Here is a 12010-nt window from a genome sequence, read left to right on the forward strand (position 1 = left end):
TGGACATCATCCGGTTTTCCAGTTTTCCCATTATCAGCATCACCTGTGCTGTGTGGTAAACACAAATTCCCAGGCTCCTCCCCTGAAATTCTGATTTAGGAAACCTTGGGTTGCGCTGAGACTTTGTGTATTAAATACCCAGGTCAAGTAATTCTTATACAGTACTCTTTTCTCTCTCTCCCCAATTAATAAAATCCTATATATTCTGATATATGAATAGCTCTTGAAGCCATTCACTTTCCATCCCTGTGAAACGAACTGAGACGAGGCCCCTACCCTGGTCCTCTCTCTCATCACGATTCCCACCTAACTTGTCTCTTGCCACCTGCTCCTGCCAGCCACGCCTAACTCCTGTCCCTTCTCACCTGCCACATCCTTCATGTTCCTTATCTGACTAACTTCCACTCACCAGTCGGATGTCAGCTTAGATATTAAGTCTTCTAAAAAGCCTATACTGACTTCTCAGTTCTGGAATAAATATTCACATAAGACAAGTGTTTCCGTGGGGACACTGATGAGACTACCTTTTGCATATTATTGATGTCCATCATCAGATTGGAAACTCTATGAAGGTGAAGCCACAGGATCCCTGATACCTAGCCCAATGGTTTGCCACACATACTAATTGAATAAGTCAACGAGTTTATGAACTAGGATGATGAATATGCAAAGCTATGATTGAAAGAATCAGTTCATTGGCTGACTAATGACTACAGCCTAGAGCTGCAAATTTAAAAGACAAATCAGTAAAAAATGGAGGAGTCTGGATTGGATACACAGAACTGAAGACTTCCTTAGGGATGACATATATGGCTACTACTTCAAAAAGATAAAACATTAACCCCCAAATAGTATAAAACCTGCTTTAAACTTGTATGTAGACAGCCTTTGATTACCTCCTGGAAGGACATTTATCACAGACTCATAAATTTGTTCAAATTATGATAACTGCGATTAAAATAAAATTAGTCAAACATGCCATGTAAGTGCTCCTTAAACGTATTTAGATTCTGAAAATTGCCATTAAACAGATGAGAACACAATGGAAGTGCACTTTCGGCATAACTGTCATTAACTTGTTAATCATTTAAACCCTAAGTGTGTAACTATTCACATGTAGCACAGTCATTCCAACTCAGACCAGAGAAGGTCTTGGTAAAATAAACAAATAGGTAAACTAAAGAAATGTAATGTTATGAGTGTGGGGATAATAAAAACTGAATTAGAAAAGATTTCTCCAGCTTAAGATGGTGGCATCCAAGTGCCTAGTGGTTCATTCTGTCACCTTCCCTGTGTGTCTTTCCAAACACCTAGTTAAATATACGAAGAGATGCAAAGTTGTAGCAGTGTTTGGAGCAAATGATAAGAATTACTGATATGCAAGTACCCTGGCCGCTGTTTCCATTTTGAAAAAGGGGGTGAAAGAACCATGGGGTAACACACACATACATCACTTTCTCCACATTTTCATCTCTGCATCAGGCAGAACGTTTTTCACCAGGATGCCAGTAGCCACTCTGTTTCATGAAATCTCCTAGAGAAGGTTTAAAAACAATTTTACTCCTTCATCTTCTCCCCACCCCATCACACAAATGCATGCCCGCAGCCCTATGTCTAAATATTTTACAGTTATAAATACAGCTAACACTGTATTAAATAACATATATTCTATCATCATATTTGGGCCAGTATATTGTCACATTGACAAATTTTTTAAATACATAAATTTAAAGCTTTCATATGACTGAAAATTCACAAACTACCAAAAGTACCAAATTTAATTATTATTGTAGATGTCTGTATGTTCTCTTCAGACAAGTAATAAAATACATTACTCATAAAATGCTTTATATTTACAACATGGACCATATTTTCTGTGTTCATTTCAGCAAAATCACAAATGACTATGTTATAATCAAGATTTCCACAAAATGTGTGCTCTGTGGACAGCAATGGACTAAAGGATTTAAAAAAATAAAATGCAACTGCAAAGTAAAGTAGATTAAGTAAATCATACAAATTAAATAAAATTAATCTTTCATGTTTTAAAAGTTCTTTGCTTTAAATCATTAACATGATCTCAAAATTCAAAGATGCAATACAAACTGAAACAAATTAATATCAACATTTTAATCCAAATTATTTACATAAAACTGAACAAGTATGATAATTGCACTACTACTCCTATTACTGCTACTACTGATTTTTTTTCTAAGTGTGATAGAAAGGTATTCAGGAAGCCAATAAGCAAAATTCATGAAAAGAAACGCTCATTAAGACAAATCTGGGTGAAGTTCCTGAATTTCAAGATTAATAATAAGAACATTGGAAAAAATAGCAAACCTGTAAGAGTGCTTATTTTGGGGTGTTGGAATTAAAAGTAATATGTTGGAATTTTTCATCTTTTCCAAATTCTCCACAAAGTGCACACACTGCATTTTAATCAGAGGAAAAAAAAACTCATTCTATTTTTTGTAAAATTACACCAGCTCATAACTATCAGCCACTTGCACCCAAGTTTTCCCTTAATTGTTATGCTATTACATTAGAGCTATTTGTTAACAGAATTTCATTGTGAAAAGAACACATGAATAGGCATTTAATTGCATAAGGGATTTGTACTGAACCTATTTTAATAAATAAAGCTTGGAACATCTGCAAACATTTGTACCTAAACCACATATTTGAAGGAACAAAAACCAAAAAGCACAAAAACTCTGAATCAAAATGAAGATGAAATATTTTAACGCAACCCTGTTGCCAACACCACAGTGCAAAATCACTGTTATTTTATACACAATTCTGATTTCTTTAAGGAAGTATCCGTTGTCTTGATGCAAAATAGCAAAGCTTTCCAAATAGAAAAACAAAGGAATTAAGTACTGATACATGAATGTACCTTGAAAACATTATGAAGAGTAAAAGAAGCCAAACTCTAAAGACCATGTATTGTATGGCTCCATTTACATGAATTGTCAAGAAGAGGCAAATTCAGAGAGACAGAAATAGACTAGTGGTTTCCAGAGGCTGATGGGGATGGGAAGGTGGGCAGAGGTACAGTGTAACTGCTAATGGATATGGAGTTTCTTTGGGAGTGATGAAAATATTCTGGAACCAGAGAGCGGTGATAATTGCACAACTTTGTTAATATACTAAGAACCATAGAATTTTACACTTTAAAATAATATTTATGATATGTGAATTACACTGCAATTTTTAAAAAGGGAAAAGAAATTAATGCCTTGTCAGAAAACTCCACATAGCATGTTCGATTGGAAACCATATGCAATACTATGTGATATTGTTGCAATATTTATTATGTTACAAACTTAAAGGTCTCATTGTCAAGAAAGTTTAAGCAATACTAAATTAAGTAGATTTAATTTCTGAAAGACTTCACAGAGTTGTTAGTTTACTAATGTGCTTTGTGAGTCTCCACATTTCCTAAATATGTTTCCTGTCTTCGGCTTGTGCAAACTCTCGGAGGACATGTGTTCTGTGAACACACTTTGAGAACTGCAGCCTAGAAGGACAGTCTTGGAATTCTGATAAAAATAGCTTAAATTTTCCTTTAATAAATTGCAATTCATTATTTATTCAGATGCTATATATTGCTAAGAAAGCTGCTATTCACACATTGCTTCATTACTGTTAAGTTTTTTCTTTAAACCTAACAGTCACAGGGTTTTAGAGGCTTCAATACTTCGTAGGAAGTATGACAAATTATTTTGGGGTAAAATAACCCAATAAAGTTAAGAGACTAGAAATTTAAGCAAGACTACTCATTATGAAGTGAATAAGTTGGACCCTATGGAGAGCATCTTGGCAATGTGGCAATAACACATCTAGAAACATATCCTTATAAACGAGCCAAAAAATTTACATAGTTGGATAGGTAGATAGATATGAAACAGATATAGCAATAGAGAGCTATAGATATAGAAAAAGATATATTATTTCAGCCAGCTTTGGACATGAGTCTCATGTCATGGTATCTATTCCCTCGTGTAGTCTCCTCCCACAATGAATGGGCTTGACCCATTTAACCAACGGTATACTGTAGAAATGATGAAGTGTAACTTCCAAGCTTAGTTCATAAAACGCATGTGGGTTTCACTTTACTCTCTCTCTGGAATCACTCCTGTTGGGGAAAGTCAACTGCCATGTCCTGAAGACACAAAAGCAGCCCTAAGAAAAGGTCAATGTAGCATGGAACTGAGAACCCCACAACCCTTAATAGTTCGTGAGGAACTGATCACGACTATCACTATGTAAACGAGCCACCTTGGAAGCAGATTCTCCAACCCCGGGCAAGCCTTCCGTGGACTTCAGCCCTTTGACTGCTGGCTCTAGCGATTCTGAGCCAGAACCTCCCAAATTCAGTTTCACAGAAACTGTTTTAAGCTGCTAAATTTGGATACATTGTTACACAGGAATATATGAATATTATAGTTATCTATTATTTTATTAATTGCAGCATTTTTATAATAACAAAAGGCTTAAAAATCTAAATGTTTTAAGTGCTGAATATACAAAATATTACATATATATATATATCTTGGGTGAAATAGATAGGCATAAAATTAAGAAATATCTTTATATGTGTGTGTAAAACATTCTACTAAGAAAAGAAATATGTAGAGAAATTTGTGAAAAAAACAAAATTACCTGCTAGTATATACATAAAATATCTCTAGAAGGATACATAATACTTTACTGATGTTTACTGATTCCCTTCCAAGATGGCTGGGGGAGGCAGATTTGAAAAGGAGGCTTTTCACTGTACTCTACATGTTTATTGTATTTTCGACCATGTGAAGGTGTTAACTTTTTTGTTTCCAGGTATTCCTTCCTGCTACTGGTATGGCTGCATGAGAAGTTCAGATAATTCTCCTCCACAGAAAACACGCATAAAACTGCACAAAAATATTTTTAAAACCCCTGGAAAATGACCAAACACAAGCACCAACTTGAGAAGTGTTTACTCATAGGCAACCGAATTGTATCAAGTAAGAATGGTGAATTTTGTTGACTTCTTGCTTGAAAGTGTGTCCTTTCCACCCAGCTTAAGCAATGAAAACCCAAAGTTTTACTAGCCAGAGATGGTAGACTTAGTTTGGGGCAGGTAGCAGAGCAGTTAGAAATTTAAGCGGGAGATAATGAGAATGGGAGAGCTATATATTCTTACATGTTTCTAGCTGACTTCTAAACTGTGAGTGCAGGGGAGGGGAGGAATCTGGCAAAAATGGAAAGCCTGAGAAACTAGTGAGCCAGCTGTACATCTAAATGAATTCCTGAACCCGCAAAAAACTCAGGCAGCAGATGGTAAAAGACTTACTGCCTTGAGGTTGCTGAGTGTAACCTCTGTCCCAATCCTTGGTTGACTGCTAATTACACAAGCAAAAGGGAGGCAACTAGGAAGCTCAAAAACAAACAAACAAACAAATGACTTACTATAAAGCTACAGTAATTAAAATAGTTTGATGCCAGTGAAAAGATAGAATTGTAGGTTAACGGAACAGAAAAAAGAGGCACATACATGATCTGCACATTTATGATTAATTTATTTTGACAAAGGTGCCAAATAAATTTAATTGAGGAGGAACATTTTTTTTAAAACAAATGGTGCTGGGTCACCTAGATACTCCAAGAGGAAAACACTGAACGTTGACCTTTCCCTCACACAATACACAAAAATTAATTCGAAAGGTAAAAACTAAAGTTGGGAAACTTCTACATGAAAATATAGGAGAAGACCTTTGCAACCTTGGGGTAGACAAAAGTTTTTAGAACACAAAATGTGTAAACAAATAATAATAAACGGGACTTCACCATGTCTGACATATGATGGTGAGCTATAATGATGAAATTAGTTGGTTATAGTTCTTTGCTCTGAAAGTGTTTAACATGGAGGCATAGCTGTGGTATATTAAGCAGCAGGTCAGGTACAGGCATCCCTTGATTTATTACTCTTCCTTTACTGTGCTTCACACGTTTGTTGAGTTTTTAACAAACTCAAGGTTTGTAACACCCCTGTGTTGTCAGATGATGGTTAGCATTTTTAGCAATAAGTATTTTTAAATTAAGGTATGTATATTTTTTAGACATAATACAACCGCATCCTTAGTATACTACAATATAGTGTGATTATAACTCTTATATGCACTAGGAAACCAAAAAATTCATACGACTTGCTTTATTGCAATATTTCCTTTACTGTGGTCTGGAACTGAACTTGCAATATCTCCTAGGTATGCCTGTATTTAAAGAATATATTAGAGGACACTAGTTGATAGAATGGAATAATCCTGAAATTTCAATGGCTTAACAGTAGGTTTTTTGTTTTTGTTTTTGTTTAAATTTCTCACTCACATAAAATCCAGTTGGGTGTGTTGGGGAGGAGAGTGTGAGGTCTGTTTCACTTAGGAATCCAGGGTGAATTCAGTGTCATCTTCAACCTGCAGCTTCTAAGATGAATTTGGTGTTTAACATCCAGATGGCACACAGGGAAGGGTGTGAGTGCCTCCAAAAAGAGGTTTATATCAACCATGCTTAAAAGTTGTGACATCACTTCTGTCCACATTCTATTGGCTACAACTCAGTCACATGGCCATACCTAACTGCAAAGCAAGCTGGGAAATGTAGTCGAGTTATGTGGCTAGGAAGAAAATGACATGGGTTGGGTGAACAGTCAGACACTATCTGTCACAAAAGATATAGTGACTGGTTGTTGGTTTTGTCTGCCCAGAATCTATTTTACCTTTTTCTGGTTAGAGCAATCTAATTTTATTTGAGGTGCCTCACTCCATACTTTGGGTGAGATCTCAAGGTATGACATTATTTAATCAAGCCAATTAGGGCCAGTGATTTTTTAGCCTGGGATTTTGTTGGAACTATTGGGAATCACTAAGCTGGTGGTGTATACACATGGAGCTGATGGCGGCCATCTCCACCACCACTTATGGAGCACCTGATTTAGAAGGGGGCCAATAGATATAAAAGAAGAACAAAGACAGAAAGAGTTCTGAGTCCTGATAACATTGCTCAAGCTGCTGGGTTGAGCTGTGCCTGCAGCAAACACTATATTTGAACTTTTAAGTTATGTAAACCAATAAATTTCCTCTTTTTGATTAAAACAATTTGAAATAGTTTACTGTCATTGACAACTAAAGTTCTTATTGATACAAGGAGTTATTGGAGCGAGAATCCAGACAGAGAGAGAGAGATGAGCAAAAACCCAATGCATTGATTGGGCCAAGGAAGCTAGTGGTCAGACTGTGTTCAAGATCATGCTCTTTTTCCAAGGGGTCAATGGCACGAGCACTTGGAACTGCATAACAGGGCAGATGGCCAGTCTGAGAGACAGATAGAAACAGCTGGAGCTAAGCTTTTACTCATGTGAACACCTGGTGATAAACTCACTCCACAGTCATGGACTCAGAACATTCTGATTCCTCTCATTTAAAGGATAAATCTCTAGGGCATAATCTCTTCTGTCCCATGATGAAGCAGGGCTGGAACTACAGCCTTCTATGCAAGTAAAGTCCCTATCCCTCTAGAGCAACTTACGGGAAATTGCATAGCATGGAGGAAATCTCAAACTTTCAAACAAATTATTCTTATAGGAAGGCACTTTCTGGGGAGTTTGAAATTAGTATATGTTTATACTGAAAGAAGTTAATTTACAAACCACTATAATTTACCACTCTTGATCTAATAATACCTGGTCAGAATGATTTAAATCTGAAATTACACTCTGACTGACAATACCTATTCCAGATGCCAAGGAAAAGCAATTTAAAAGAACCAATTGTTCAGTCTCCATGTATAATGAGGAAAGAACGCCCATTCCTAACTGAAATGGCAACTGACCATGCTAGGTATCACTTTTTTTTTTTTTTTAATGACACAATGAACAATTAATTAGTCAGTGTTTTAACCTCAACATGACATTATTTAGGCTGTTCATCCATTGGTGTCATTTTGATGACACTTAATCAGACTTTATTTTGTATACATCAAGCTCCCATTTGCAGCAATAGTGCTATAATGATGCCATCACATAGATCATTTATCCGCTGTAATTTCCACTGCCTGAAAATATTAATATGATGCGGTCACTGCGTTAAGGTCTGTTTTGCTTCTTCTTACTGCCTCTTGTTCATTTCACATTACAAATTCATACTGGGGTCAAATTCAATTAGTTTCTCAACAGGGATACTCGCTACGATTCATAAATTAAATGTTACCTCTTACTACTCAATGGGAAATATGCTTTACTATTTTGGGGACTGAGGCTTCTTTTAGTTGATTCCTTTTATTTAAAAATCATGTCAACATGCTTCAAAGAGTAAATTATGCTTTTTTTCAAGAGATTCATACCCTATTCAAGTTCCTGTCAAAATAATTTCCATTCATAGAAAATGTAGAGGCTTTTTCTATCCCATAAGTGGTTTCTCAAGTCTCTGAAACTAATCAAGTTATGAAATTAAAAATAATGATGCATTTGCACTTGTTAATTCATTCAACAAATATTTATTAAGCAAGTAATGTGTGCTAGGCATTGTGTTACCTGCTGAGAAGAGGAATTAGAAAAACAAACACTGTCCCTATTGGGATAATTGTGAAAGGTCCTTAGGAACTTTCTCCAAGGATTATCACTATATTCTTGAGAATAAGGAAATTAAACTTACTTTATGGAATAAGAAAGGCCTAATGAAATAGTTATACCTTTCATACTGGTAACGAGAGACATTTTTCCCCCTTCAATATCAATTTGACATCATTCTGTATATGCAATAAATACACTATCGAATTTGAAATTTTTGCATAATGTCACTTGCTCATGTTGAAGCCTAATTTGTTGAGTTAATTCTTCCAATGCACACAAAGTGTGCACCTATTGTTTGCTAAGGGAGCCACAAAGGAAATGAAAAGCACAGATTCTATTGTTGAGAAGGGACCATACTAGTGTAAAAAAACAAAACAAAACAAAAAACCGTAGAGTCAGCATGTTCATTAAATAGAACTGTCTTTTCAAATTATCAACCAATCGTTTGATCACTTTTTTTTCTTGTGGAGGCATTCAAGAGCTTGTCTTGAGAACTCATCTGAGCGAATACTGGATAATTCATATCAAGGGAAAGATGACATATTAATAATCTCTGGAAATAATAGAAGGATGCTGAAAATCAACATTCTGCCCATGTCTGTGAAATGAAGTAGCATTCCCTGCCAAGGGAGAATGCCAATTTCCTGGGATTGTTTTGTGAGACATTAAAAGACAGATTAAAGATATTTAAAGGAAACACCATTTGAAGAACCAGTGGGTTTCCTTCCATATTACTGCCTACAAATAATATTGTCTCCTTTTGTGCAGCTCCATTTCTGAAACGATATCAAAGCTAGAGCATGAAGGGCAAAGGAAGAAGAGATTTCTATAAAGTAATCTTTTTCTCATGCCAACCGGAGTACAACCTGGCAACGCCAGTCAGCTTAGCTGAAAATACTACGTAGAGAATAGGATGCTTCAAAACACAGAATTTCTTCTTTCACTGCATTCTTTCCTGAGTCTGACAGTGACAGCTGTTGAGTCTCAATTTTGGAAAGTGAAAGCATCGGTAGTGTGTGAATGCTGTATTTTGTTCACCCAGCATCTACCCATCCCCACTCCCGACACCATGATTTTCTTCTCAGAGCCCACACCTGACATTGTTTCCATCCTTGTGCTTCAGTGAGACTAACACTTCCCTTCTACAGCTCAGGATTGAGCAGACATCCCAGGCTTGGGGACAGAATACGCAGTTCCCACTGGTCACTGGGACCCTGAGCAGATGGCCTAAGCCGGCAACGGAGAGCTTCCAACTTAGGACTTCAATTGGAACTTCTAGGAAGTAGGATGTGTCTTTGTACTGGGGTTTCTGAGAATGTAAGGCTTGGCATTTAGCTGCCATCTCATCACCACATGGGGTGTGCTTGCCTTAGAACAAAGCTAATACAGTGGACAGCAGAGTTTAAAGGTGGATAGAGAAGCCTTGATTTGAAGCCTGATATAATACACATCTGGACTTTTCATTTACCTTAACCAATAATAATGTTAATTAATTAATTTTTATTTATTTACTTTTTAAGCTGGATTGAAATGACTTTCTATCTTCCAGCTGATTGCAACTGAGTCCTGAAAAATAGTATCTATCTATATCCATATCTCTATCTAAGTATATTTATATCTATAGATATGTAGATACCACAGTCAAATGAAAGAACCTTGAAGTATGATTAAAGGTGTACTGCTTATGGAGTCTGGTTCCGTAATGCTCAAATTCCAAGGCTGCCATTTACCATAGAACCCTGAGCAATGAATATAATCACTCTGAATTTTCCATCCTTCCTATAGATAGCATAGACCCCAAAATCTTACCTTGCAGATTCTATGAGTATTTAATTAGGACACAGAGAGAGGTTGTGCTGCATACTTTAATCCATGTGAATGGCTCCCCCTGGAGAGTCCTCCAGAAGACACCATTTATATAGAACACAGTGTCAGGAGTGTTGACCCCAGAACTGCATAATGGGGCAGCCTTAAAGATGGATAGAAGGTCATCGAGATCAGTACACAAACAAACATTTTCCTTTATGTGACTGCCAGAGTGTCAGACCTGGAAGCAACCCAAAAGATCCCTTCATTTAACTACTTCATTATACGACAGAGAACACTAAGGTCAGGAAAGGGGAAGGGAGAAGTTATAGTCCTATGGCCAGTTACTGGCAGAGATAAACCTAGATTTCAAGTTCCCTGTCTCCGTATAGAGTGTTCTTTATATTATATCCCTTTAGTTGCCACAACTGGGAAGACAACAGTGCTCTACTTATAACCCAGATCTGAACAGCTCTGTTTAGAATGCTACCAGCTGGTTTGCTTATTTCTAGAGTCAGAAAAAATTAGGAAAAAAATAAGATGTTGGACTAACCTTTTGCAGGTGAGATTGAGTGGCAGTTGCTATGCAACCCAACAGAGAGGATTTACAGTCTACGGAAGTTGAGTGGGAAGCAACTGAATCTGACTGAAGTTTAGGTGTGAGTGAACAGAAGCAGGATGGAGGATGACCAAGTGTACCTTTGCGTATGCATTTATCATGGAATATGAATGGTAAAGAAAATGTAGAGTTAGAGTTTCAGAGTTTGGGGGGCCACCTGCTTAGTTAAAATATCTAGATAATTGCTCTTCTTTTTTTTAAAATTGAATATATTGACACAGCCCATCACAGATAAAAACTACTACCTTCATGAGAGTCCCACTTTTCCACTTTTAAATTCAATACAATATTTAGATTGAAAATAGGGTCTACATATTTCCAAAGGAGTGGCTTGTATGTTTTCTTGTGAAAACAAACAGATCAAAATTATACAGCTAATGAAAAAAATATGAGTCAAATCAACTTTTGTGATCCAAACAATGAAGGGACAGAATTTTACAATTTTAAATAATTATCTTTTACGCACAAGTAAATTTAGGTATTACTGAAAAAGAGCACATTTTAAAATGCTTAATCCACATACTTGAACAGTCAGCCATCTAGTAAACCGAGAAATACGCAATTGACATCATTTCCCATTATCTCCTTTTCATGTTTCCCCTACTCTCTCCTAATTTCTCTTCCTTGAAAAGTACCAGGAGTTCTTTACAACTTTGCTAGTTTTCCAAAGCCCAGCGTCCTTCTCCTACTGTGTTTCACTTCTCAAGCTGAAGAGCCTCATTAATTGAATTTTGTTTTTCTCCAGCATTACATCAAAACCTATCTGTAGAAAATCTAACTCCCACAAGGATGTACTCTCATCTTAGGATCTCACTGAAAAACAAGGAAACAATCAAGAGGCAAAAGTCCAGCTCTTGAGAAGATGATAGGTAGTTCTTCTCTGTCTCCTGGTTTTTCATTTGCAGTGTGAGGTCATTCCTAAGTACAGTTGACAATAAATTAGTTTCAAAGCTTAATGTTAGACTTAGGTTCTA

This window comes from Balaenoptera borealis (genome assembly GCF_965194805.1).
Source record: "Balaenoptera borealis genome assembly, chromosome: 16".
Taxonomy (NCBI): Eukaryota; Metazoa; Chordata; class Mammalia; order Artiodactyla; family Balaenopteridae; genus Balaenoptera; species Balaenoptera borealis.